General features: G+C 33.1%; 1 protein-coding gene and 1 long non-coding RNA gene across 3 annotated transcripts in view; both read right to left on the bottom strand.

Annotated features, from left to right (window-relative positions):
• Positions 1-2,495, bottom strand: part of LOC129807324 (uncharacterized) — a 70,959-nt gene extending 68,464 nt beyond the window's left edge. The window contains exon 1 of the mRNA XM_055856519.1: positions 2,165-2,495. The gene's annotated coding sequence lies outside the window, so the exon portion shown is untranslated. The remainder of the gene's footprint in view (positions 1-2,164) is intronic.
• Positions 2,496-16,430: 13,935 nt separating this feature from the next.
• On the bottom strand, positions 16,431-21,435 carry LOC129807323 (uncharacterized). Of its 2 annotated transcripts, XR_008752267.1 has the most exons (3): positions 21,097-21,403; positions 18,488-18,802; positions 16,431-18,422 (listed from the first exon to the last, which is right to left on the bottom strand). It is a non-coding gene; the product is annotated as an uncharacterized LOC129807323 (long non-coding RNA). The 2 variants fall into 2 exon arrangements; XR_008752266.1 differs by having other exon boundaries at positions 16,431-18,802; positions 21,097-21,435.
• Positions 21,436-26,764: the final 5,329 nt, after the last annotated feature.

Below are 26,764 nucleotides of genomic sequence, written 5' to 3'. Positions count from 1 at the left end.
GACAGCATAAAATTATAAATGGTCTATTAAATATTTTATGATGGTCGGAAAATATCTCAGAATAATTATTCTCTGTGCATTGTATTCCAAAACAAGTGATTAATTTTAAATATTTTAGATGAAATGTTTCATAAATTTACTCTTTAATGTGAATAAATAATTTATTTAAATTCAAAATTGCTAAGTTTGCTTTTGAAATTTGAAAATTTAAATGATAAAAAAATTGATCGTAATGATTTAGGCACATCTTTTGGATTGAGAAATTTTCACAATATCAAAATATATATTTTTGCATAATTCTATAACATATTTAATTTAGCTTTGAGTGCGAAAGAGTAAAATAGACACATTTAATGAGAAGGAAAGAGAAGGAAATTTTAATTTCATGAATTTTTATTCATCAAAATGGTTTGCAGAAGACAAAAACATTTAATTAATTCAGCAAAAATTAAATTTGATCAACAATGCCCCCGGTACAAATTTTATCTCAAGTAAATTTTTTGAAATCGAAATTCATATCTCTGTCTTACTCAAATGCTTTTCACATATCTATCTTACTCTTCCGCACTCTTCTTCTTCCCTTAAACATCACAACAAATTAAATTTAGTTCAATCCAATTTGAGTCCAAAAAAGCAGGACAGATAATATTCAAAAAGTTTGAGAGAGAGAGAGAGATGTAAATTTTGATTTCATATGAAATTTTCTTGATTAAAAGAGTGTTGGAAACATAAAAAACCTGGATTGCAGGTGATAAGAAGAACTCTTTATTTTCCCCTCTATCGAAATTTGCACAAAATATAGTTTAAAGGATTTTCCTTTGTTTTGGAATAAATTTTCACACCTTTGTCATTCGTTTTTGGCTTGGTATCTGAATATCACCGCTATCTATCATAATTTTAACCATTCTAGACTGAAGCATTGACTATAGTCCGAAGTTTAACTATACATCCAAATTTTATTACAAATATTCGATTGCTTTTTACACCTTTTAGATCAGGAAAATTTCATGAAAGCGAAATTTACATCCTTTTCTATCTCAAATTTTTAAGATAAGTCTGTCCTACTCTTTCCCACTCTTCTTCTTTTTTTTGAATGTCACATCAAATTTGATTTAGTTTTGTTTAATTTTGAGTGGGAAAAATGAGATGGACATATGCAAAGCGTTTGAAAGAGAAAAAATGTGAATTTTAATTTTGCGAAATTTTCTTTATTTAAGATGTATACCGGAGCCATAACTTCTAAATTTAATCCTGATCAATTTTCATTTTTTAGTAATCAAATTTAATATTTTACTACTCATTTGAATAGTACCTTTGAAATTATCTTCTGACTAAATTTTCCAAAATACTGTTCAAAATATTACAGCCAAATCTTTAGAGTAACTTTGAATTAAACAAACAAACAAAATGGAACAACTCATTACGCAAAATAATCAAAAAGTTCCTCTTGAGTTTCTTTTTTAATTTAAATTTTGTTTTTCAACCCCATATCTCTATATGTCTCTTAAATCATTTCTTGCTTGACGCACGAGTATCAAGACTTTCTCCCAAAGAAATGCCATATATTATAACTAAAAGCCTTTTAAGAACTCTGTTTTTTTTTTGTTGAAAAGCAAGACCAATTTTCTCTTGTACCTGATTCACAGTCTGTGCATTTTAATGGATATTTCAGAACAATTTCCCCACAAACATCACCTCAAAGCCTCAATGAATGGCCTCAAAATCTGCCAAGATTTTTCTGTATTTTTTTTTGCGGAAGGAAATCGACATCTAAAGTATCAAAGACATGGGAGGTTTTCCCACGTCAGCTTCATTGATTTACCGTCAAAGCCGATAGTGTCAGGAGGGTATTTTTTGCTTCAGCAGGAGCTTATTTAATATCTGGCACTCTCCCTCAATAGGATATAAATATTGTGTTTTGTCACGTGAAAGGAAAAGCGATGAAAAGGGAGTGGAGCGAAAGTCCTTTTGTCTTTCATTAGCACACACAACAGTGAATTTTCATTGGGTGAAAAACCCTCTTGATATTGTATCACTATTGTTGGGGTTTGGAAGGTCCATCAAAGGAATTTTCTTCCCAATGGATAAGCTATTTTAGCTACGGTATATTGTTTCAACTTTTCACTAAATAGGTTTTTCCGGTGCCGATAGCACTTGTACTTACAATTTGTCTGGGTTTATCTGATGCTCAGGATACACTTGGAAATTTCCCACCAAATACCACTGCACTAATCCTTTGAGTTTTATCACCTAAAGCACTGTGATTTTTCACTCTAGCACTTTCACTCTTCTTGGCCTCTGAAGGGCGCGAAAACTCTCACCACAGGTAGAACTCGATGGCTTCTCTTCCAGTATAACTGATACTGAATGGAATTTTTAACACCTGAAGGATAGAGAAAAGTTTGTTACAGTTCGGGGCGGAAAATCGCGTAACGCGGCACAATTTGGTGCACAGTTAAAAGCGATGGGAAGTGCTTGGAACTCCACGCGAGAATGAATTGAGTGCTTCATGGCGAGAGACTCTGAAGTCCAAAAGAGCTACTAACAACAGCCGAAGTCTCTCCGAGAGAGCAACTCCGGCTCAATGAAAGTGTGACGTCATGTACAGTGAATGATGGTTTTGTAGGAGCAGCACTTGTGAATAGAAATCGTCCATGCGAGTCCATTCTTTTCCCATGAGAGGAATCCCATATGAGAAGAGGGCTTCTGTGGAAGGAGGCGGATTGGGATAATAGACTAATGCTGTGAAGGCTTCTATGGGAACTCAATGCTCTGCCAGATGCTCAAGGAACCCAGAAAAATGCTCAACTTTTCTCTGACACGGAAAAAATCACCAAAGAAAGGATCATGATATTGAACACTCAGAGAAATTGGAGGCAAAAGGAACTATAAAAAACAGGGCTTTCTTTAAGAACTGCCTATTGCAGTGAAGGTACTACGAGATATTCAAAGCTTTTTTTGAAGAAATCGCCTATATTGTATAAAGCAGTACAGTGCAGTAAAAATTTTGTTAAGACATTTTTTGTTAAAAATTGCTAACAATGTGTGAGGTATTAAAAACATGGAATAGGAATGTTCATCATATCCTTACCATTTTTACCACATTATAGGAGAGTATGGAGCAGAATTTCATAATTTACAATAAGATGATCAGCAGAACTAAAACTTACAAGGGGAAAGTGATCAGCTTCCGTAAGTGAATCAAATAGAATATGACTAATGGATTAGAATACCTAAAGCGTTTGGCCAATTCGGCACAAGTCAACCCAGTTGACGGCCATAACTCACCAATCCTAATCCTTTATTCACTTAACATGCTTAACATCTACAAACCTTATGGGTGCTGAATTGCTTATGGCAATTAACACCCGTCTTCGAGGACTTATTGCCAGTCCCCGTAAACTGTTCATTCTGAAGAAGTGACAGCTTTCAGTTCTTCAATTATGGAGAACGTAACATCTTCGTTTTCCCTAAACAAATTTAATTATATTTGAAATAAAAAGCTCCAAAATCCTTTAACTCTTTCTGTAATCCTATTTTTTTAAATTTTCATTTATTAAATGTATTTAATATGAAGATTAATTCTAATTTGAAAGTTGAGCTTTAGCTTACTTTAGTAGTAGGTTCATAGTCAGAATGATCTTAGAGAGATTCCGTAACAATTTCTTAACAAATTGTCTATATTCAGTGAGGACTCCGGAAAAATTACAGAAAATTTTACAAGTATGATACTCAAGATTTTTCCCCGGCGACAAATAAATAGATGCTCCTCTCCTTCACGTTATCTCTCCGGGTAATATTGGGCTCCGAAAGTTCTCCGATGTTTAACTTCTCTATCCGAATAGTGATCTTCTGTGTCGCGGGCACCCTGGTTTCTCCAGGTGTTAAAGCTAGATAATCCTATGGATCCGCTCTCCGAAGCCCAACTTATCCAGATGGATGGGTCTACTGGCGTTTTGGTGATGGAAAAATGCTTCCGAACAGTTTCCTCCATGAAAAAGATCCAAGATTTTATTGAGATGATCCACCGGTTCTCCATTTCAAATTAGCCGGCGAATCCACAGATCTTCACTCACTTTAACCTCTATTGAATAGATTTATGCCCTAGACACACTTACGACTTAAGCCGAGAGATGACTTAGTGGAAAATTATGGAAATTCACTTTAAGAATTATTACTAATATAATTACGCTAAGCCGTCTCTTGGCTAATCCACATGTCTGTCAAGGCCCTTACACTCTTCTCCATTTGACCACCTTATCCAGACTGTTCCTCCGTCAAGAGGGGAACTTATATTCACCTCACGTTAGAGAAATCCGAAAAAGTTAAAATAATTTATTGATTGATGCCCAATCACTTTGGAGAGTTTATTTTTTAGTCGATTTGGTTAAATTTAGATTTTTTTGGAAAGGTATTGGAATTTTATACCCGGCTGCAACGGTCTTCAGCAGTAATGAATAGGTAAAATACCGATAATTGAATTATTTTTTCGTTTTTAAGTTTGTTCCCGAGCTAGAGATCAAGCGGTATGAAATACGAGTTTCGGTCTTTTTTCCTTCAGCCTCTCTATCCTCTCCATATTCATGTTTTTTCGGCTTTTCTCAAAACGATTTTCGGATATGTTTTGGAGCGGTGGCAGCCAAAATCCCGAAAGCCAAAATCCCAAAAAGGCCAAAATCCCGAAAACCAATATCCCGAAAGCCAAAATCCCGAATGTGTAAAATCGTGAAAGGAATGAAATTATATAGAGAAAAATGTATAGAATAATTTCCCAAGACACACAAGAATTCCCTTTGCCACCATCAAGCGCGGGTTCAATCGTGGAAGTAGCTGTGACATTTTTAAGAACTCGGGATTTTGACTTTTCTTGATTTTGGCCCATTCGGGGTTTTGGCTTTCAGGATTTTGGTGGTCAGGATTTTGGCTTTTGGGATTTTGACCGGGACCCGTTTTGGAGATACCCCAGACGAATATTTCGTCCAAACATACTTCTGACCGGAAAAATCGGAGCTGTTCACAGAAAATTCGAAGGATTCCTTTTTTAACCGATTTGGTTAAATGTCGATTTTTCTTTTGGAAAGGTCTTGATCTTGATATTTCTTATGGCCTCTACAGATTGGGAATAGTTTTCATCAAAAATCGCATTTTTGACAGAATTTTGACGTTTTCACCTACAGAAGTGCAGACAATTTCTTTCAAAAAAGCATTTTTGATGAAAAATGCTCCCAATGTGTAGAGGCCTTTATTTAGCTATGTCAGGCCCAATCAGTAATGAATTGGTAAAGTATTCGTAATTCATTTATTTTTCTTGACATATCGCTGTTTATTTGTATGTGTTGCTTATGTCAGAACATTTTAATATGCATGCACAGCACACTTCCTAAGCAATTTTCTAACAGAATTAGTTTTTGATTTGTGAATCAATTCAAACAGTAATTGGCCAATACAAACCCAAAAATCATGCGAAAAGATAATTCACGGATAGCTCTATTTCGTGAGTTCGAGTATTCTGCAAAACTTGAACGCTTTGCATTTCTTAGATAAATTTTGCACATCTCTTAGAATTTAAATAAATTGGTTTGTGATATTAAATGGCAGAAACTAAAAAGAGATTTTTTGTTTAATATTTATTATATATTTATTATTAATCTTTATATCATGAAACTGCCCCATCTTCCTGTATAATTTCTATTATCAGATTTTTCAAAGTTCTGTGTAGAAAAATCTACCATTTCCCTTCTTCCTACATTTAGCTTGATTTTCTCTGAGTGTAGTACTCTTCCTGGGCGTGAGTGGTGTTTTGGAGGAAATGCTGTGTCTCCTCGAGGGTCGTCTGTGACGAAGTATACAAGGATCCCCAGCCATATGTGATGCTAGTTGTATTTTTTGTCAATTTATCTCACTCCTACACAATGCGAATGGATGTGGCAATCGTAATCCCGACAAATCTTCCCCCGAGACATCCTCATATTTCCTCAGATTTTCCCACCATTCCGCCAAAAGTGACAAGAACTGAGTATGTCCTCTTGATAATTCCTCTATGATAATTTTCCATGACATAAACATATCCCAAAAGCGGCGAAATGCCATCAAAGAGCATCTGTGGAGGGCTCTTTAGTCGGATAATCCAGCGATGGGAAAACTCAGTACTGAGAGAGCTCCAACATAATTGTATTCATGTCATGGTCTCAACAATGGACTTCTAACGTGTTTCTTCAACACTCGCGCTTTTTCTGGTGCTCCAGCGCAAAAATTTAGCGTAATGCTATTATGCTTTATTTTCATTTGTACAAAGTTATCTTCTTGAGAGCTTCAATGTGAAGTAATACTGTGATTTCATTGACTCAGGATTTTTTTCTTTGACTCTCGCAGTATTCATAAGAGGCTAAGAAACTTAACAAGGAAAAAACCTTGTTGGTAATTTGAAGTAATGTTTTTGGGTGAGGTTTTATGGCAAAGACCATTATTATTGAATTTTTTAAAAATACACATAACTATGTACACAGGAAGTTTTCAAGATAAGACAGAATCTCACAACAATTTTAAATACCTCTTGCATGTTAATTACATTTAAAACATCGTTCTTTGGGATTTAAAGACGTTTTTACCAAAATCAGTTAAACAATTTTTTTTTTCAAATTGCTGCATAGTTAAACCCGAGTAAGAGCTTTATAAACTTAAGCATTCTGAACCGTATTATAGAGTTGCAAAGTTTATTTTTAAATATTGAAACACCTTTTAATTTATAGTAATGTAATGGGCAAGATGAATTAGACTTTAACACTCGGTGACGATAAGAAATCACAAGATTCTTTTTTAGAATCTAAGAAAAATTACAATTTATATTCTTCTATGAAACTACATACAATATTGTTGGTTACATCGACAGCAATTTCGCGCAAGAGCCGACGTCTGTAAAACATTCTGAATATTTAACTTCAAAATTAACTCATTTCAAGAAGAAACTGGAAAATTTCCAATTAAAATATTTACTGTATTTTCTGACAACAGTATTTAGAATAGAAAGTAAGGATATTTCACGCAGTTCATTATTTTCAAATGAATATGAGGGGAATGGAACGATATTTCGAACACCTTAAAATATCGTCCACTTCCAGCAAAGCACTGCAACTGAATTTAATTGAAATTAATGAATTATCCTCGAATATCTTGACGAGAATTTTTTGTTGTGTTACAAACATTTGTTAGTAATTGTTCGTAAGCACACAAAAAATATTCGTGAAATTTTGTCATTTGTTCGTTAATATTTATGCCAGGCAAACAAATATGTACGAACAAACATTTATATAAGAACAAAAAATGGTCTATGTTAAGACACTGAGAGAAAAACGAAATCCTAAAATTATATTTTTTGACGACTTAATTTTATTCTGCAAAAATAGAATAAATTTTAATTGATTTTAATCTAAAAGAATAAATTTTAATCTTTTCATTCATATCTTCGATTAGTTTTTAGCCCTTTTAGTCATAAATTCAGCTGTTAGATAAATGAATTTTAAAAACAGTGAAAGAAACTTATTTTTAATAAAAAAAAATATGACTTATTTTTATTTATATTTATTCTTATGCCCAACGCACAATAACTTTTGTTTTGTAAACATGTTATTGACATTTCAATGAGAGTGAGTGAGATCTATATCTAGTCATCTCGCTCATTCTCATGGGAAATTTTGAAAACATGTTTACAAACAAAAGTTATTGTGCGCTGGGCATTAAAATCAGTCAAAATAAATCTTGAAATTATTCTTCTGTGGTCTTACATTTAATCTGCTAACCTCTAAAAAAAGATTTAAGGTTATTCGAAAAAAAAATCTTATTTTCAGTTCCGACTTAATTTTATTCTTCATAAGACTAATATTAAGAATAAAAAAAATCTTAATATTTTTTAAGCCTTAAAAAGACTTGAAGTTATGAAGAAAAGATTAAATTTTAATCTTTTTTTTCTCTCAGTGGAATTTTGTGAAAAAGTACTAACTTTTGCAATCCTTTTAGTAAGTTATACACTTTGTGAGCATTTCGTAAGTCTCCAGTAGGAATTCACAAATATTTACGAACAATTTTACGAAATATTTTCTCTGTGTAAACGAACTCTTTAAAAACTGTCTTAACTTGCATTCACAGTGATTGGCACTGAATTAAATTCTAGAGTACAACTTATCTGTTAATTATATTTTTCTTGTAAGAAATAAATATTTATTTTGTCAGCAGTTTCTTAGTGAGGTTATATTTGCAATATCGCCCACTTGTTTTATTTCGCAAAATACGATAATCTTACATTTTTTCGTGTACAACGTGTAGGGGAAAGTACTGTCCCTGCGAACGTTCATTCCTTCGAAAAATGTGAATTTTCTTTTGTTAGAGATTAACACATTTCTATTAAATATTAGTTAGCTTATCATCAATTATTGATAATTACAAGATAATTAAGTGTAGGGGAGACCGGGGAAATTACAAAAAACCACGATAGTGTATCATAATTTTATGCGGTATATAGGATACTTATGGGTATTGACTTTATAAAAAATACTCGATAGAACTTGGAAAACGGCTGAGTTTTCCTGGAGAAGATAAAACATTTAACTTGACGCTTTGTCCCAAACCTCCCTGATTTGGGGCAGTATGGGACGCAAAAGAGGATGTTTGGGACGCATTTTTTCTTGCATAATTTGCATTATTGGAGCACGTTAATTAATTTTAAATACTAGATTAAAAATATTTCTGATAGAAATAAAAATGTTTCATCTTTAATTTCATATTTAGAAATTAATATCAGTTTTATTTGTACAGTAGAGTCATTTATTGTCAATCGATTATTTAAAGTATTTTCTTCTTATTTTCCATTTACCTTTCCTTGCTCTTTTTATTCTAAATATTGCAATCATGATCATCAACTTCCTCAGGCGAGTAGATTATTTTAACACTTTTAGTTTTGAACTCATTGGCGGATTCCTGTTTGATTTTACGACAACTGCATGGTACATGTTTTTCCCTTATTTCTCTGAATAAGCTCTCGCCTTGCCTTTTCTGGAGAACTTTTGAGAATTGTAGAGGATATTGTTCGAGAAATTTTCGAGAAAATAGTTTTTAACGAGATTGGGCTAAGATCGAAGCCCCTCTGAGAATAAATTATTGATTTCCAAGACATTGATGGTTTAATTGTCCCTGTAGTAAGAAAAATCTGCTCGACTGGTAAAGTTTGCACAAGAGGGAGGTTTTCAGTAGAAACTGGGCAATATTCTTCATTTTAACAATAAACAATTGCACACAACCTACAATCTTGTGGAAAATCAACGTCCCATTCATCCCCTTTCAGGTGTCCCAAACATCCCCGCGGGTAGTTTTGGTATTTAAAACTTTTATGTAAAAAACAAGAGCATATAATCTCTGAAACTTTTATAAAAATATGTTCCCAGATTACACTGCTACCTAATGAGATAAAAAAGTTTTGATTATATATCGCTGATATAAAACACAAAGAGGAAAACTGAGAAATCAAAAAATACAATTTTTATCAATTTTTAAAAAAGTGTTCATAGAAATAAAACAATAAAACTGAGGATATCCATTCTTTTAGTCAAGATACATCTCAATATTGCCTACAATTGAGTAGTGGTTAAACCCGATTTATTAAAAAACATAATGAAAAAATCGCCTTGTCCCACACTACCCCTGTCCCAAACCTCCCCGGTCTCCCCTAAGTCTCTTAGGAAAATAAAAGAAAATTCACATTATTCGAAGGCATGAACATTCGAAAGGAGAGTACTTTCCCCTATAAGGCTTAGAGATACAAGAAATATCTTCTCTATGAGTGTACTGTTGGAAATCCTCGGAAAAGTCTCAAAACGAAGACTACAAGAATTTGCTGTCCGATATTTCATTCAAAGTGAACGATATATAGTAAAATGAGCTCCATAACCTACTCTAAATTAGAATTTTGAGATTTCTTCACTATTTCAGATGGGGAAGGAAAAAGAAGATCTCAATCTCAAAATTCCAATTTAGAAGCGATTCTAAATTACACCATTGTATGATAATGCCTAAAGTAATGTCTATTTCATTTATTTTTGAATGTATTATAAATTATTTGAGTGAAAACAAGTATGATGAACTTACTTTTCAAACTTCCAATGTTAGAACATTAATTCTTATATGCAACTGTTTGAGTTTGAAATGTTTCTCCTTTTCCCATTTGAGTTTATTCTGAATTTCTCTTGTTTATTCCGTTTAGATACTAGCGATAATAGAATTTTTGAGATAATCCTAAAAATATTGTAGAAGTCAATTCTATGAGAATTTCAACGGACATAATTTTAAAGTTTAAATCCATTTTCCCTCGTTCGAAAGAAGTTGCAAGAATGTTTTTGTGAAGATGAAGAATCAGTCTTGGTCGCTTGGTCAATACATGGAATAAAGCACCGAACTTCGTGTTCTAGGCTTCATTATTGAGAGGATAGTTAGTTATGCCAAGACCTAGGGCAACAATATATATTTCTTAAGGTACTACACACATAAAACTGCCCCACTCTTCCTACCAGGGGGACACTAATTAAATTCAAAGTTATGTTTCGGATTCTCTCAATTTGGTTTCTGTATTCAAAATAGTTCTTGATTAAGTGTCGACTTTTGGTTGACCAAGGCAATCTCATGACCAATAAATTTGCCTGTATTAATTTCTCTAAATGTGCCGAATGGTAAGGATGGAAAATCAATTAATGGTACTCATGACGAACATCTCAAATACCTTTCCATTTATGTTCCTTGGAGGTACTTCATTTGCCTCTCCTGAACTTTCCAATCTGCCGAAGAATATTAAGCGCAATGTATGTAATATTTTGTTGAAATTCAAATAAATTCCTTTCTGATAAATTACTTTGACACAGGAGTTTGAGTACTGGAGAATTTTCAGAAACTCCGGGACATGAACATTCCACGAAATTTATTAAATCCCACCTCTCGTTCCACGGGAAAGAAAAGAAGAGAAAATGTGAGTGAAGACTGAACAATTCCAGGCGATGCATCTCGAAGATTGAGACGTTTTTGGGAGATGGAGATGAGGTGAGGTGTGTGGTATCGTCAAGAACATGAATCAGAAATGATGTAATCTGGCTATAGAGCGTCTCTCTCATCGTCAAATTAAGCACCCGCATTGGGTACAAATGAATGAGTCACGGAGATAGAAAAGAAGCAGCTATTGTCGTCATGGTGAAGTGCTAAAGAATAGTTCCACGTGCAAGACATCGGGCCTCAGAAGAAAGAGAAATTGTAGTGATGGAATGCTAATCTCGCAGCCACCAAAGAATTTCCATGCAAATTGCCATCGAGTTCTTTTACAAAAATGCAAATCACAATGGATTCTTATAAGAATCTGTTGCTGGGAGAATTATTCTTCAGCACCCATTAATACAGTACTAATTAATTTATTCTAACACCACGACACTGTATACGCCAGCAGCAAGTTCTGCCATCTCTGGCACAAATTATATTCCCATTTGTCAGCCATACAGAAAGACACCACAAATGTGATCCCGAAGAAGACATTCTTCTGACACAAATCTCCTGTCGAAATTCACGCAACGCTGATGGAATTTTAAGTAGCAAAGATATATTCTTTTACCTTACCGGACACCCAAAAACCCACCCAGAAAATAACATTTGTTCACCCTCAAACAACAATCAATCACACATTTTAATTTGTATCACTGAAGCACTTTAAGTTCAATTTATATCATAGATATTAATTTATTGAATAGCATCATCAAATTTATTGTTTGTCATTGACTCTGTCTTCTAAAGAGTTCTGTTGGTAATTTTAATGATGTGTCAAAAACATATAGATATGCTGATAACAATTTAATTTAATTGATGCCCCTAGATGGAAATTTGGGAGCCCATTTAAAAATAATTATCCAAAATATAAATTTAATCTGCTCTATTGAATATCAATTCATCACTAACTATCACAAACTGATAGAATTTTTGTGAAATTGCCGTGGAAAAAATTAATAGGGGAGACTGGGCAGGATTAGCCACACATAGTATTAGATAGTGATATCTTATACTTTGACTGCGAAGGAATATTGAGGAAACGACTTTTTATTCTAAATATATACTTCCCTTCCTATTCATTGAAATATTAATCAGCCTCATACAAACATTTTTTGTACAAATTATACGCAATGCAAAATTTTATTTCGTGACTAATTCTACCCCGGTCTCCCCTATAAATAAATTCTAAATAATAAAGCACACAAAAATACTTTTTAGTAAATAAAATAATTCTTTTTCTTGTTAGTTTCACTTGGGTGTTAGCTATTTGAAAGTATTTGTAATAGATAGTTGGGTAGTTTTACAAAGCTGAAGTTATTTTTTAAGTATGGGAAAGCACTCTCCCTTCGAACGTTCATGCCTTCGAATACTTTGAATTTTCTTTTAGTTTCCCTAAGAGACTTACACATTTCTAATAAATATTAGTTGGCTTATCATCAATTGTTGATAATTCGGTGATAATTTAGTGAAAATCACTTACGAAAAAGATTAGAAATTCACATTATTCGAAGGAATGAACGTTCGAAGGGAGAGCACTTTCCCCTAGTTGCATTTCTTCCGGAGTTTGCCAGAGAATTAATTTCTTTTCAAATTAAAAGACTTCCAATGTTCTTCAAATGCTCCTTTTTTTAATGTGCTCGTGTTGGAAGAATCTACTGATCGTAGATCGCCTAACAGTGCGAATGCTTTTTCCGTGTTCCCGGAATTTTTGGGCTGAGGCGGTGCATTTTTATTAAGTTTATATCACAGTTTAAACGTCTTCTTTCAAAACATTTAGATTTTTGCACCGGGCGGAACTCGAACTCACACCACTAACTGTGAGTCAAGCTGGGGATCTATCCTCCCAAGAGCCTACGGTCTTGCCTATTGCCTCACTGAGATCTCAAATGAAAATGGTTTAAATGTTATCCTTTTACGTGCTTAAGAGTTTAAAATAAATAAAATATTATGCTGAAAAAAACAAAAATTTAAAAAAAAATCTGTTTTTGAGTTTTCGTGATCCATTATAAATTCTGAATTTCAACAACTTTAAATTAAATGGATCAAGTGGTACACTGTAAAAATTTTTGGACACTAATCAAAATATTGGAACAAGTTTTCCTTGAAACAATTTTTTTTGGAATCAATTTGTACCTAGAGAAGATATTTGTTTATTCCAAAAAGTTTTCTTTACAGTTGTGTTATGAAATATAGTCACAATTTTGTTAGAGTTTTCTTTTGGAACCGTTTTGATACAGTGGAATGTCTACAAATTTGATTTGATTTCGTTTTATACAAATTTGTTCCTGAAAGTTAGAATAGAATTTGTAGCACTCGGCTGTTTTGTTCCCACTGTCAGGAACAAATTGGTATATTTTCTTTATAACAATGTTATTCCTATATCTGTAACATATTTGTTCCAAAAATTTTCGGTGTCCGTGGACGAGGTAATTTTTGGAACGAAGTTATTACTTATACGGAGAATCTTTTTGTTCCCATTGTCGGGAACAAATTCGTGTAAAAGATTTCGTCCTACAGTTAAGGCCTATACTTCAGTCGAGATGGATTTCGGTGGCGAAAGTTCATAAGTTCTTTGATGGCAAGAAAAATTCCAAAGGGGATTCGAACCCGAAGCACTTATAAAGAGCTAAAGAGCAAGTAGTCTATACGGTAAAAAATTGGTGATTCCGTCCACCTCCTGCTGCCAGCACTCGCATATTATTTCGTCATACACGCGTCTGTATATAACTCTCTTAAGTTGATCCTTATTTGATATTCCTTATGAACTTTCGCCACCGAAATCCATCTCGATTGAAGTATAGGCCTTAACTATAGGACGAAATCCCTTACACGAATTTGTTCCTGACAATGGGAACAAAAAGATTCCCCATATGAGTAACAATTTCGTTCCAAGCAATTACCTCGTCCACGGACTTCGAAAATTTTTGGAACAAATATGTTACAGATGTAGGAATAATATTATAATATTGTTATAAAAAAAATGTACCAATTTGTTCCTGACAGTGGGAACAAAACAGCCGAGTCAAACAAGTTCTATTCCAACTTTCAGGAACAAATTTGTATAAAACGAAATCAACGAAATCAACTCAAATTTGTAGACCTTCAATCGTATCAAAACGGTTCCAAAAGAAAACTCTAACAGAATTGTAACTATATTTCATAACAAAACTGTAAGGAAAACTTTTTGGAACAAACAAAAATATTCTCTAGGTACAAATTGATCCCAAAAAATTTTGTTCGAAACAAAAAATGTTCCAATATTTTGGTCAGTATCCAAAAGTTTTTACCGTGTACGGGAAGGTCTAGTTCCTCAACGGAATATTGTGTCAGCATTATTATTATTATTATTATAGCTAAACATAATTTACTTCTATAATAGTGATGTAAAAAATTACACAATATAAAAGTATTAATTCTTCTCAACTGTTTAATACAAATCCTGAATATAAATTAATTGCCCGGTAAATGGACACTTTCAGTTAAGTATGCATGAAACTACCCCGCTTGATCCGTATTTTATATTTTTCTATAAAAAAAGATGCCAAAGCCTCTTTGACTTGCCAAATAGTTAAACCCGTTACGTATCTTCTGGTTTAACAAAGGTGTTTAGCTGTCTACCGCGGAGGTTTAGATAAAGGTTTAACTTTTATACTTTCTTAACAGGTGCAATTTTTCAGAAAATACTGACTTATAGTTTTGAATACTAAATATGAATACATAGTAGACATTTAATAAAGTCAGCAAAATTGATTGTTGTTTCACAAAGTTATTTTTTTACTGCATTGATTCTGAAGTTCAATTCACAACTTATTATAATCGATATATAAATCATCAAAAATTACCCAGAGTGACGTATGCAATAAAATGAAACAATTCATTCCTAAACAAAAAATGATTAACGGCTTAGAACTGCTTGGAAGTGGTTCAGTCTGGTCACTTATTCCCAGACCTTTCTAATAAATCTATGCTTGGCCCAATCGGTTACGAAATACGCTCTCTAGAACTCTCAAGAATTTGACCTTGAAAACCCAATTTAAGGAATATTTCAAGAACATTTTCTAGTATGTACGAAATCTAGACCTAAACAACACTCATAATTCTAACTTTGATTGACGAAATTTAATTTTTTACTACATATTTTTTGTTTTATGAAGTTTCCATAAAAAAGTGTTTTCTACCTGATGAATGATCGACTCGTCCTTAAAGGGTAGTCTTGGATGGTAAAGGTTGGGCTTGTGTAGATCAATTTATTGAGGAAAATTCTTCTAAGACTACAAGAGAGAGATAATACCATCGGTTGTGGTGTACAGACAGGTTTTGGAGATTTCTTATAAAAATTGTAGAATTATCAAAAGAATATCACAATACCAGTGTACATAATAACTCCCCCTAGGGCATTACGAGTTTTCTGTTTCGATACATAAGATCTGTATAGCAAAACTTATTGCAATAAATGCTATTTTCATGTCACTTTAAAACAAGTATTCCCAAATGCTTCCACTGAAAGCTGTCTTACAGATATCCCGTAAACTTGTGCCTCTTTGGAATCCTCTACAATATTATATCTTGATGGCCAATTCCCCAAAATACTCAATCGGAAAATAGTCTGCCATTCAACCAAGAATTTTCTTTTGGAACTTAATGCTTTTTCTTATCAATTCCCCAAACTTCAGCACCTCCCATTTATAAGAATTTCTAAGAATTCTTCGAGTATTCCTTACCTTATCAGCTTCAGTGTTATTTTGTGGAATCAATCAACTCGTCATTATCGCATTTATTTCTTTGGGTAAGTGGCAAAAAAAGCAGACACACAATTTCGCAAGAAGGTGAGTCTTGTGGCAATAATTTATAGACCCGAAGCTATGGAGGAGAAAAAAAGTGGTTTTTGATGCAAGAAAATCGGGCCGAGAGTTTTTTTTTATCTGTCGGCTAGAGAGAGAAATTTTAATAAAAAGTCACTTAATCTGCAAAATACACCCCCCCGAGACTTAGAAGTTTCAGTGTGAGTTCTTCTTTAATCTTATTTCAAATATTTTCGTTATTTTTTAAGTACCTGTAAGGTACCCCCTTATTCATCAGAGATGGCGCTTTAACAGAGTTGTAATTAGGGGTAAAATATTTTTGTATTTAATTTTACTTAATTTTTTTTACTCAGTGTTTTTAGTTTATTAGAATTATGTTAGAATATAACCTAAAATGACTCCATTTTGCTAGGAATATTTTCCCACTTTCTTTGTTTCGTTTAGGATTATTAACCCTCTAACAGTGTTATCTTTAATATGCGAAAAAAGTTGTAAGGAAATGTTTTCTAGGATATTTATGAGCCAATAAAGTAAAAAAAATCATCCATTCTTTATTATCTCTTTTAGTTTAGACGCTAGGTGAGAAAATATTTTAAAAAAAATGAAACTTTTTGCTTTTAAAATTCACATTTTTACTTTTTTCAAAATTTTTCAAATAAAATATACAATGTAGAATGACATATCTTTAACTCTTTCGTCTCCTTCGGGACTATGGGTACCCATGGAAGCAACAATTTTTTTAGACTATCTAGAATCGATAAAAATCTGATTCTTCTGGATAATTACAAACTATAAAGATGTCCAAATCTAGGATATTTTTTGCAGGATCCTAATTAACTCCTGAGCTTAGATATTTTTGGTCAAAAATCGTGAATTTTCGATTTTCTGCTTCCTTGCAGATATTGTGACTTTTTTGATATTTCTAGACCAGAATAAGGAAAAACCTCTCGGGGCCAATAAGTATGATAACTAGCAATTACAGATTGCATAAATTCGAAAAATATTTCTTTCTTAAATTTTCAAAAAACTTGTTCAAACTTTATGGGTACTCTCGTCCACAAAACTCTAGAGGTCAAATGTAAGGTTATCCCGCCAATGCCTGCCATTTGCTTTTTGACACCAACCTTTTATCAAAATTCCAAGCGGGAACTACTTTTTTGCCAATATGGCTGATAATTTTGACATTTGGAAGCGAGGCAGATTGCTTTCGGGGAAGTTTCTCCTATTCTTCCGGATTTTGGTGAATTCTGTTTGTCCAAGAAGTGTTTTTTTGGCTCTTGAGAAAGCTTAATATGTCTACAATAACTTCGTGTTGAAGGAAATGTGTTTTAAAGTGTTATTATGTGAAATATTTTGAGGAATCTGTTGGCAAGCAGAAACTTGGTGTCTTCTTGACCACTTCCTGGACATCCCACAAGATACTGGTCAATAATTCTTCTTGTTTTAGTGATCAACATTGTAAAGGAGTCATTTAACACGCAAAAACAATTCACAAAATTGATATTATTGGCTTTTGGAAAATTGAAGTTTGTCTCCTTTTCGCTCTTTTGGGGACGAGAGTACCCATGAGTTTTCCAATTTCCCAGAGGCGGACAAAATTCTTTCTCTACAAAAGTATCATATTTGATCACTAAGACTTACAATAAAGTGAGTTTTACTGAAATTCGTTCGCTGGATATGTTGTGGTTCGGAAAGAGTTAAGTAAAAAATAAATTTATTTTACTCAGATAACTTTAAACCGGTATTTTTCTTGGAATTAGAAATGAGTTTGTTCTGTACAAATATTTTTTGTTGCTTTTCTCTGACGTGTCACACAAAACTGGGGATAGCAACTAAACGAAGTCAAAATGAGATCAAACTTTCAAAAGATGTTAGTATACCGAGGACATTATAGCACTTTTAAATAAATTGTAATCGCAGTAAATGTGATTTTTGTGAAGATCGTCTCGAGAGGTCTTACCAGTTAGAGGGTTAAAGTGGCGATAAATTATTATGGAACGCATATGAAATTACAAAAATAGGGCATTGCTTTTTAACCAAAGTTTAAATATCAGCATGAAGTGTTACGTTTACTGTAATGCTAACGAAGTACAAAATCAGTGATATTATAATCGATAGATAGAATCATAGTTTGTTTGTTTATCAAAATACTTACATTTACCCAGAAGTTTTGTCAAATTGCAAAAACCTAGGCGAATCTGAAGCACGAATCATTATGTGGATCCAGCATGACACAGAATTTAAATATTTTGTCAAAAACTTGAAAATTAGGTTTGAGTAGGGTATAAAAGAGACTTTCTAATAGACAGTAAATTTATTTTAAAAATAGATTTTAATAAATACATTGCTTTTTATAATTATTCTGAACAATTGAATGCCTTTCAAGCTTAAGTCCATCTAATAGAATTTGTTTCTATAACACAAATCAGCAAAACACAAATGATATATTCATATGCCTTTTACCAGGATCTCTTATACCGTATGATATTGCATACAATCCATTCTGATGGTCTGTTACCACTTGAAATAAAAAGATGCTGTTCATCGTGACATCTGAGGAAAGAAACGATCACACTTAATTAGTGGTGCGTATTGCTTTCCATCAAAAGATGTGGTACCAATGTATTGTAGTAGGACTGTGGAGCCTAGAGGAGTTGGGGAGAAAGCCCGTCTCGACAAAGACTCTTCTAAGCCAACAGTACCAATCATTGTCCAGTTGGGGTGTAACTTTGAGAGGTGTTGTAACCACAGCTAACTTCAAGTGACGATATCGCTCAGTCGGTCTTCACCAGTGAAGTGGGGAGGACGCCAGATTCGTGGCTCTTTTTGAATGGGCAATGGGGGTTCACTTCCGGAGATTAGCGATGAAGGGTGCTCTAGCATGTTCTGGTGTGGACCCGTAGCAATTTTTGCTGCGGTTTCATACCTGGAAACTTAAGATTGTTTACAATAATTTTCCAATCAGTATCCAAAAATAATGAATTATCCAATTTTCAATTTATTTTTTTTTAAATTCAAGTCAATTTAATTTCATCTCATTTCGTCTTTTTACTACCCTTCCCATGCGTCCATCGCCGTCTTAGCGTTTATTCCAGCTAGTCCAGGACTAAACAACAATGTCATTGTTAAAGCTGCATTGGAAATAAGCCAGACATAATTGAGAGAGAAGAAAAACCACTTCCAAGCCAAATGCTTTTTAGAAAAGTGGCAAAGTTTCCAATGCTGAAAAGCTCGAACTTGTGACTAAGATTCTAATTCCTCAAAAGTACTTTGAGATCATTTACCAGTTTACAACCAACCGATTTATTATGCACCTAGAGTCGCCCAAAAAAAATTACAGAGACACAATACAATTTCGAATAAAATTGTATTATTGGTTATTGGTGGGTATTGGTTATTATTGAGTTATTGGTTCATAACCGGTTTACGTACTACCGATATGTAACCAATTGATACCGGTTTTTTTTTGTCAGAAATTGAAAGACTTTCAACGAGCCCTCACATGAACCCCTTTGGTTGGGAAATATGCTCTCTGGAGCCATTTAGACCTTTGATCTTGGAAATCGTCTGAAAAAATGGCCCGCGGGACAGGTTTTTACTTTTCTCTCTGTGGAGTTCGAAAAAGGTGTGTCTAATTGAGGTTCTTAACAATCTCACCTACTATTTCTATATTCGGGAATTCTTAAAAGAGACAAAGCAATCATGTTGAGTGGATAGTTTTCGGAAACAAACCTAAATATATATTGTATGAATTTGAGAAGATTATGGAGTAAAAATTATATCTTCTGTGACGATTGATAGTAATTATTTAAAAAAGCAGGACCGAAAATTTTAACGCTTGTACTTCGAGGGCTTCACTTTAGAGTCACTTTCCTAAATAATATCTTCTGGCCAGACGTCGAGGCTGCATATAGCTTTATTTTTGTTCAAAAGTGAAGCTGAGAGCTTCAGGCGACTTGCTTACACTTCTCGCATCTGAGATCTAAGAGAAAATTTTCAAAAAAAAAAAAAATCAAAAACTTGTAAAAATCCGGCCTTTTTCTTTATAGTTTCTTTAACCCGAATTGTTTTTATTTCTTGTAATAAAAAATAGGTGTGATTAGAAGGAATCACACCTATTACTAAATATATATTTAGAAATTTACCACTTTAAATGAATGGATATATAAAAAAGTACTCAAACGGTCTATTTTTGACAAATATCAATAACATTGATTTTTAAGAAATAAATTTCAGTAAAAGCGAAATGTTTCTAAAAACTTACTTATCTCACAAAAGAATTAGCAGTCTTGTTTTAAAACTAAAACTCTTCGTTATATATAAACTTAAAGATGAGATCCTGATTGAGAGGGCTCAAAAATCGATATTTTATTGGCCTTACTGATAATAGTTTCCTTTAGAATTGTACATCACAAATTTTAAAGTAATATCTATATATTTTTTCAAAATTACGCTTCTGAGAAACTCAGTATGGCCCTAGAAAAGCTCAAAAGAAAAAAAAACTAATTGATCGATCGAGTTGCTTACAAAACCATTTGAAATACTATAAAAACTCTTCAGTGAATGTGAACTAAAAACATTTAGAAAAAATGTTTTTGTCGATCGATGTTTTTTGTTATATATGAAAAACTAAAAAATTTAATTTTGAGTTAATTAATTTGATCCACATTGAGGCGAATTAATATTATTTAATTTTTTTAATATCGTAGTCCAGTAGTTTTTCTCTAATCACTAAAAACAACACTTTAATTATTTGTGAAGCAGATTTCTGTAAATGATTTTTAATCTTGCTCTTCTAATATTTTGAATATTACAAACTCACGTATAAGGTTTATGAATAAATTTGTAATTTAAGTGGCAAAAGAAAAAAAATTGATTAACGAGGGTTTGAATTGAATTGCTTGCCCCCCCCCCCACGCTCCCGACTAAATCGAAGTTACACGTAAGCTGAATAGAAACAAATGAAGAATGTCACAAAATGAATTAAGGAAAGTTTATCACTATTAAAAAATACAACAGACTTCTTGCGACCCCTAATTCGTCTCTGGGCACAAAAAACTTTTTGCCGATTTCGCAAAATTTGACCAAGTTTCCCATGTTCTCTCTCACTATATTTTTTGTGTACATTTACAATTCTTATACCAATAAAAGCCCTATTTATCTGACGTATTATGAGCCAAATCATTAGGGTAAGCACGTATTAATAAAAAACATATTGGCACAATACCTGTGGAATGACACCTCCAGAGAATTTCGCTGGTCGCCGTTGATGCAATTTTTCACAAATACACCTATTTTTTCTCACTTTGCAGCACAAAGAAATATATTCAAGAGTTTTTACACACCTTTTCACTGGGTTTTACGGGACTTTCTTCAATATTTTCCCGATTTTTCCACAAGAACTGCGCAAGTTAATTCGAGGAAATTGCTTCGCGTGGGAACTGTCAGAAGAGGTTTTGATTGTTTTTCCGCCAGATTCGCTAGTAGTTCGCTACTAGTTCTTCGCGCAACCGCTCGCGCCGCCCTCACGCTCGATTTTTGAATTCTCTATAGAGAATTTGCTAAAATAACGACATTGACAGGGGGGTGGCAAAATACTTTTCATTCTGCGACAAACATTTCAAAACAGTGAGTCACTAATATTATGATTTCTAATTGGGAGGAGTTTTTTTCCATCTGTAACTTGCAAGTGAGACTTTTTGTAGTCTTAAATGTTCATAGATTAGGTATTTAGCCCAATTCAAAAAGGTTGAAACAATGTCACGACTGACAACTTTTCTGATAAAATTATTTTTTTTTGTAAAGTTCGAATTTAAATCAATAGTTGCAATCAGTTTTTATTACCAATCTGTTTTCTATGAGGTAATCATTTTGTCTATTGCACTTCATAAAATAATAAGAAGGTAACATGGAGACAATGTTAACTAACAGGGGGTCACTGAAAACCGCAAGTCGATATCTCTCACCATCTGAGGTATATACCGGTTAAAACTGTGACTGGTTAGCCTTCATACAGGACGATGAAGGAAGCAGTACTAGAGTACATTAAGAGAATTTAAGCAAAATTCTAAATTCTTTTGCACACCAAAAATATCCATAAGAATCACTATTTCTTTTATTTAGGTCTAGAGAAGAATCTTCCCCTAGAATTTGCATTTTTGACTGAGATTTCAGTGAAATAGAACCTCAAAAGCGAATACAAAGCTCATGAATAAAAGACGATGCATCGTAAAAACTTTAAATTGACCATATAACTATCATATTTCACAACGGTTTTTGGCACACTGCCCTTTCTTTGCTGCACTTAATTACATAAAGCATATACCTGGCAATACTTACTCCAAGTCTTCTGGTTAACTCTTTCTTAGTGTTTTTCCTCAATTATTTCTAGTTCGTGTTTTTTTTTAAATAATGCCTTTACATAATGAAAGAAATTTTCAATAAAATGGAGGATTTTGAAGTAAAATACTTGAATATAGATTATGTCAAAACACTCCATTTTACGAAGATCTGTCACACATCGTGGAACGTTTTCGTCGAAAGGGAGCGTTTTGCAGGAAACACTTGAAGATAAATTGTGTCACTCACAATATTGGCCCAATTTTATGAAAATCTGTCTCAATACATATTACATACATTTTCATCAAAGTTGAAGATTTTGAAGTAAATCGTTTGTATATAAATTATGTCAAAATACTCCATTTGAGGAACATCTTCGTCAAGGACTCATCACATTGTGAAACATTTTCATCAAAATGAAATATTTTGAAGTTATTTATTAATCGTATCGGGATATACAGTGGCGGCCAAAATAATAGAATCACTTTGCTAAACTTATATTTTTTTAACTTTTATATTTTTTCCCAATTTGTTGATATTAATTCTGAAGTTGAAATCTTCAAATTATTAGAAGCGTAGAATAAGGGTAGTCTTGGCCACTAGAGATCTCTGTTTTGCACAGAATACGTCAATAATGAAATATAGTTCGGCCAAAAAAATTAGAAAACTGTCATTTATAGTTTCTAAATATGGGTTTGTTTAAATTTATTCGATTTATAGACCACATTCTTTAAATTAAATGAAAGTGGTCCTATCGTGTTGTTCAAACCAAATTTCACTATTGATGTATTCTATGAAAAATAGAGACCTCTAGCGCCCAAAACAATATTTATTTGACGTAAGGTAATTATTTGAACATTTCTATATCAAAATTATTTTAACGAATTGGAATAAATGAAAATGCTAAAGGTAAAATAGTGGTCTTTGCGGAGCTGATTGTATTATTTTGGCCGCAACTGTATTTGTAACAATTCAATCATGTTGTCGTATATCCCCTGTTGGAAGAATCTGCTAATCGTAGATCGCCTAGGAGCGAACGTAGATCCCTGCAATGTGGATGCTTCTTCCAAGCTCTCGAAATTTTTGGACAGAGGCGGTGCATGTTTATTACATTTATTATCACAGTGAAAATGTCTTTTTCTAGACATTCAGATCTTTGCACTATAATAGCTCTGACTTTTGCTATTATATGGCGAAGAAAAAGACTCTAATTAAAAGACTATTATTTGACTATGTACAATAACTTTATTGACGCGATGTTACTTCTATGCGTGCGTTTATTAGACTGACTTCAATATTTCAAAACCTGACCTGAACAATCTCATCCTATCTCTTTTATCTATATCATCTATCTCAATACACTACATGCACCTGCACCGGGCGGGACTCGTACTCACAACACTGTGAGTCAAGCCGAGGATCTATCCACACAAGAACCAACGTTCTTGCCTATTGCGCCACTGAGATCCCCTATTTGGAAGTAAATAGTTTAAACATAATTTATGTCACTTCGTTCCGATTTTATGAATTTTTTTCTCGCCTTGCGAGTAATTTTCGTCAAAATTGAGGATTTTGAAGTAAATCGCTTGTACATAAATTATGTCAAAACACTAAATTTGATGAAAATGTGGCTTAACTCTTTCGCGTCTTTAGGGTCATATATGACCCGGGGAAAAAAGTTTCTTTTTGGCTATTTACATTAATTGAAATCTAACTGGAGTCTTGAGAAAATGAGCCAAGAATCTTACATCCTTCTATTATGATGTCGTGCACGAACAGATAGATTTCAATTAATGTAAATACCCAAAAAAAACTTTTTTCCCCGAGTCATGACATTACCCTAAATTCGCGAAAGAGTTAATGCTTCAAGACATTGTGGGATATTTTCATAAAAATGGAAAATTTTGAAGTAAACCGTTTGAAAACATAATTTATGTCATATTGCTCCAATTTGACGAGAACTTCGAGAACTCGTGACTTAAATGTTCGGGCCTTGACATACCTGAGGATTAGCCGAGAGACGGGTTAGCGTAATTATTTGAAATAATGGTTAAACTTCATTTCCATCATTTTCCACTAAGTCGTCTCACGGCTTAAGTCGTAAGTGTGTCTAGGGCACTATACATCAAAAGTATTTTACCATCGTTTACTGTTTACCGGTTCACAACCGATTTGAACCGATTTATAAATCACTCAAAACATTGCTGATAATAGCTTTAAGGGTATCACAATTGATTTTGTGGGCTAAAATTACATCGGTCCATAACCGATTCATTACAGATTCACAACCAACAAGAGGAAAAAACTAGCACTAGAAATGAATGTTGTTGCACTTTCTTCGCATCACGGAAAAGTATGCAATTTTTGTGCACAAAGTCACGCACGGGAAGTTTAACACCGCGGCGATTTTGATAATATTTTTCTGCTATCTCTATCTTGATTTGAATTCTGAGTGATTATTCTTCTCTTAGATAGTTACACTATATAAATAAATGGTTTTTGTAAAAGTTTAATGTGAAGAATTTAAATTCAGTGACTGTTACCACGCGTCTTGGTCAATTTCAAAGAAACAAATTCTAAAATATGAATATTTTATATTGGAGTAGGTACATTTATTCTAATGGGTTAACTTAATATCTTAAATAACGAACATAAAAAAGATCGAGTTTACAGATAGGGTAGAGTAATTCTATGTCAAAATTTAAATTTAAAATGACAGTTATACAACTGCTCTTAATCGGCACTATCCAGTATTATTGCTTTTCCATCTTCACATCCATTAAAATACAACTAAGAGAGTGGGATAAAAATACTGCAATTAACTGCAATTAAATCGCATAATCTTTCGCGTACGCCAAATCGTAAATGTTTATTTAATTTATAGCTGAAGACAATAACCTGAGAATCTCTTGAATAAATACGCCAGAGAGACAAAGACTATTTAATGCATAATCTCGTGTATACAACACATAAATTGTTCTCAGAGTCATATTCTTTGTCAGCTGAGAAAAGTCAGATTTATTGAACTAACGTCTTGGTCGGGAGAATATAATTGCTCTTTGAATGAGGAAAAAACTGGCTAAAGTTGAGGAAAGTTGTCAATAAATGGGGCACTTGGGAAGCTTGGGAAGGACTTTTTATTAAACTCTGAACTTTAGTGACTCTGATTTTATGACCTCTTGAGGCTATTTGCGATCTAATCCATCTCGATCGATTGTAGCTGCAAAATTGCAAAATGATCTTATTTGTTAAGAGAAACATATTAGATGTTGGGATGATTGAGTATGATTTACTTGGACTCAATTAAATTTCCCTCCCAAAAGAACTTTTGACCAAATGGACCATTTTCCATCTCTTGACATGCTTTATTTGGCAATTAACCATGAGAACAACGAGTGAAATAAAATTACATCACCCAAATAACATTTACCATTGATGTGGAATAATAAAAGAGGAGTTTACGGTAAGGAAAACATTTTGGGGAGGACAAAGTAATAACAATTTATCTTATGTCAACTTTTTCAATGGTACTCAAGACTAAAATTCTCTCAATGGTCAGCCCTTGTTTTTTTTTTTGTTAGAAAATAAATTTTGCAATTATTCTTTTACATAAATCCTTTCCTTACAGCTCTTCTTTTCATCCACTGGCTCTTGCCTGTAAAATATGCAAGCTTTTCATCGTATTATCACATCTTGAGGCAAATGTTTTCCCACGGGAAAGTCTCCATTTGGGGAAAATCTCTGAATTAGAAATAAGAGGGAGAACCTTTTAAGAATGCAGTATGTAAGACATGAAACTTTTTAATTAATTTAGCACGCTTTTGCCAACGAAAAGTAAGTGACATTGAGTATAATTGTGCGACTTTTCGGGCAGACGAAATCCCAAAGAAGAGGAAACATTTTCCCTGGAAAATATAATTTGAATTTTGAAGCACAAAAGGCATCCTTTTTGGTTTATTTAACGAGAAATAAATTATTTTCTCACAACTTTTATCTCAATTGTAATCATTTTATGTTCCCCAAAATTTCACAGAATCTAGTTTAATTTTTCTCAAATATTTTTAAATTTAGCTAATTTCGGTACAAGTAAAATACTTTAAAAAATATACAGTGGGTGTCAAAAGTTTGTTTGCTTATGTTCGAGAAACAAGAAAGTATGATAAAAAAAATTACTTTTTAAAATTTTTCTTTTTGCATATGAGTTGCTTGTGATCCGTCTATGTTATTTATGTATTTAATAAATAATAATAATTTTATTTGATATAAATAATTTTTTTTTCCAAAGGTTGATCACTTTTTATGTATCAAAAGTTTGTTGCCTTATTTGAAAAAGTAATTAAAACATGGAAGTAACTTAATGTGTTATCTATCATATCTTGAAGTTATGTTATTTGAGGGGCAAATAGTGGGTTTGCACATTCCTAAAAAATCCTGAACTTTCACGTAAATTTCTCACAGGTCTTATGTAACCCGTTCTAAAAGATGAACGGTGTGATAAAATATCTTAGGGTAAGTGTGCCAAATTTCGGCATAGTTGCATGTAAGCACCGAAGTCC

Source organism: Phlebotomus papatasi, chromosome 3 (genome assembly GCF_024763615.1).
Source record: "Phlebotomus papatasi isolate M1 chromosome 3, Ppap_2.1, whole genome shotgun sequence".
Lineage (NCBI taxonomy): Eukaryota > Metazoa > Arthropoda > Insecta > Diptera > Psychodidae > Phlebotomus > Phlebotomus papatasi.
Note: the sequence above shows the minus strand (reverse complement) of the source record. Positions and strands in the feature narration are given on the sequence as shown.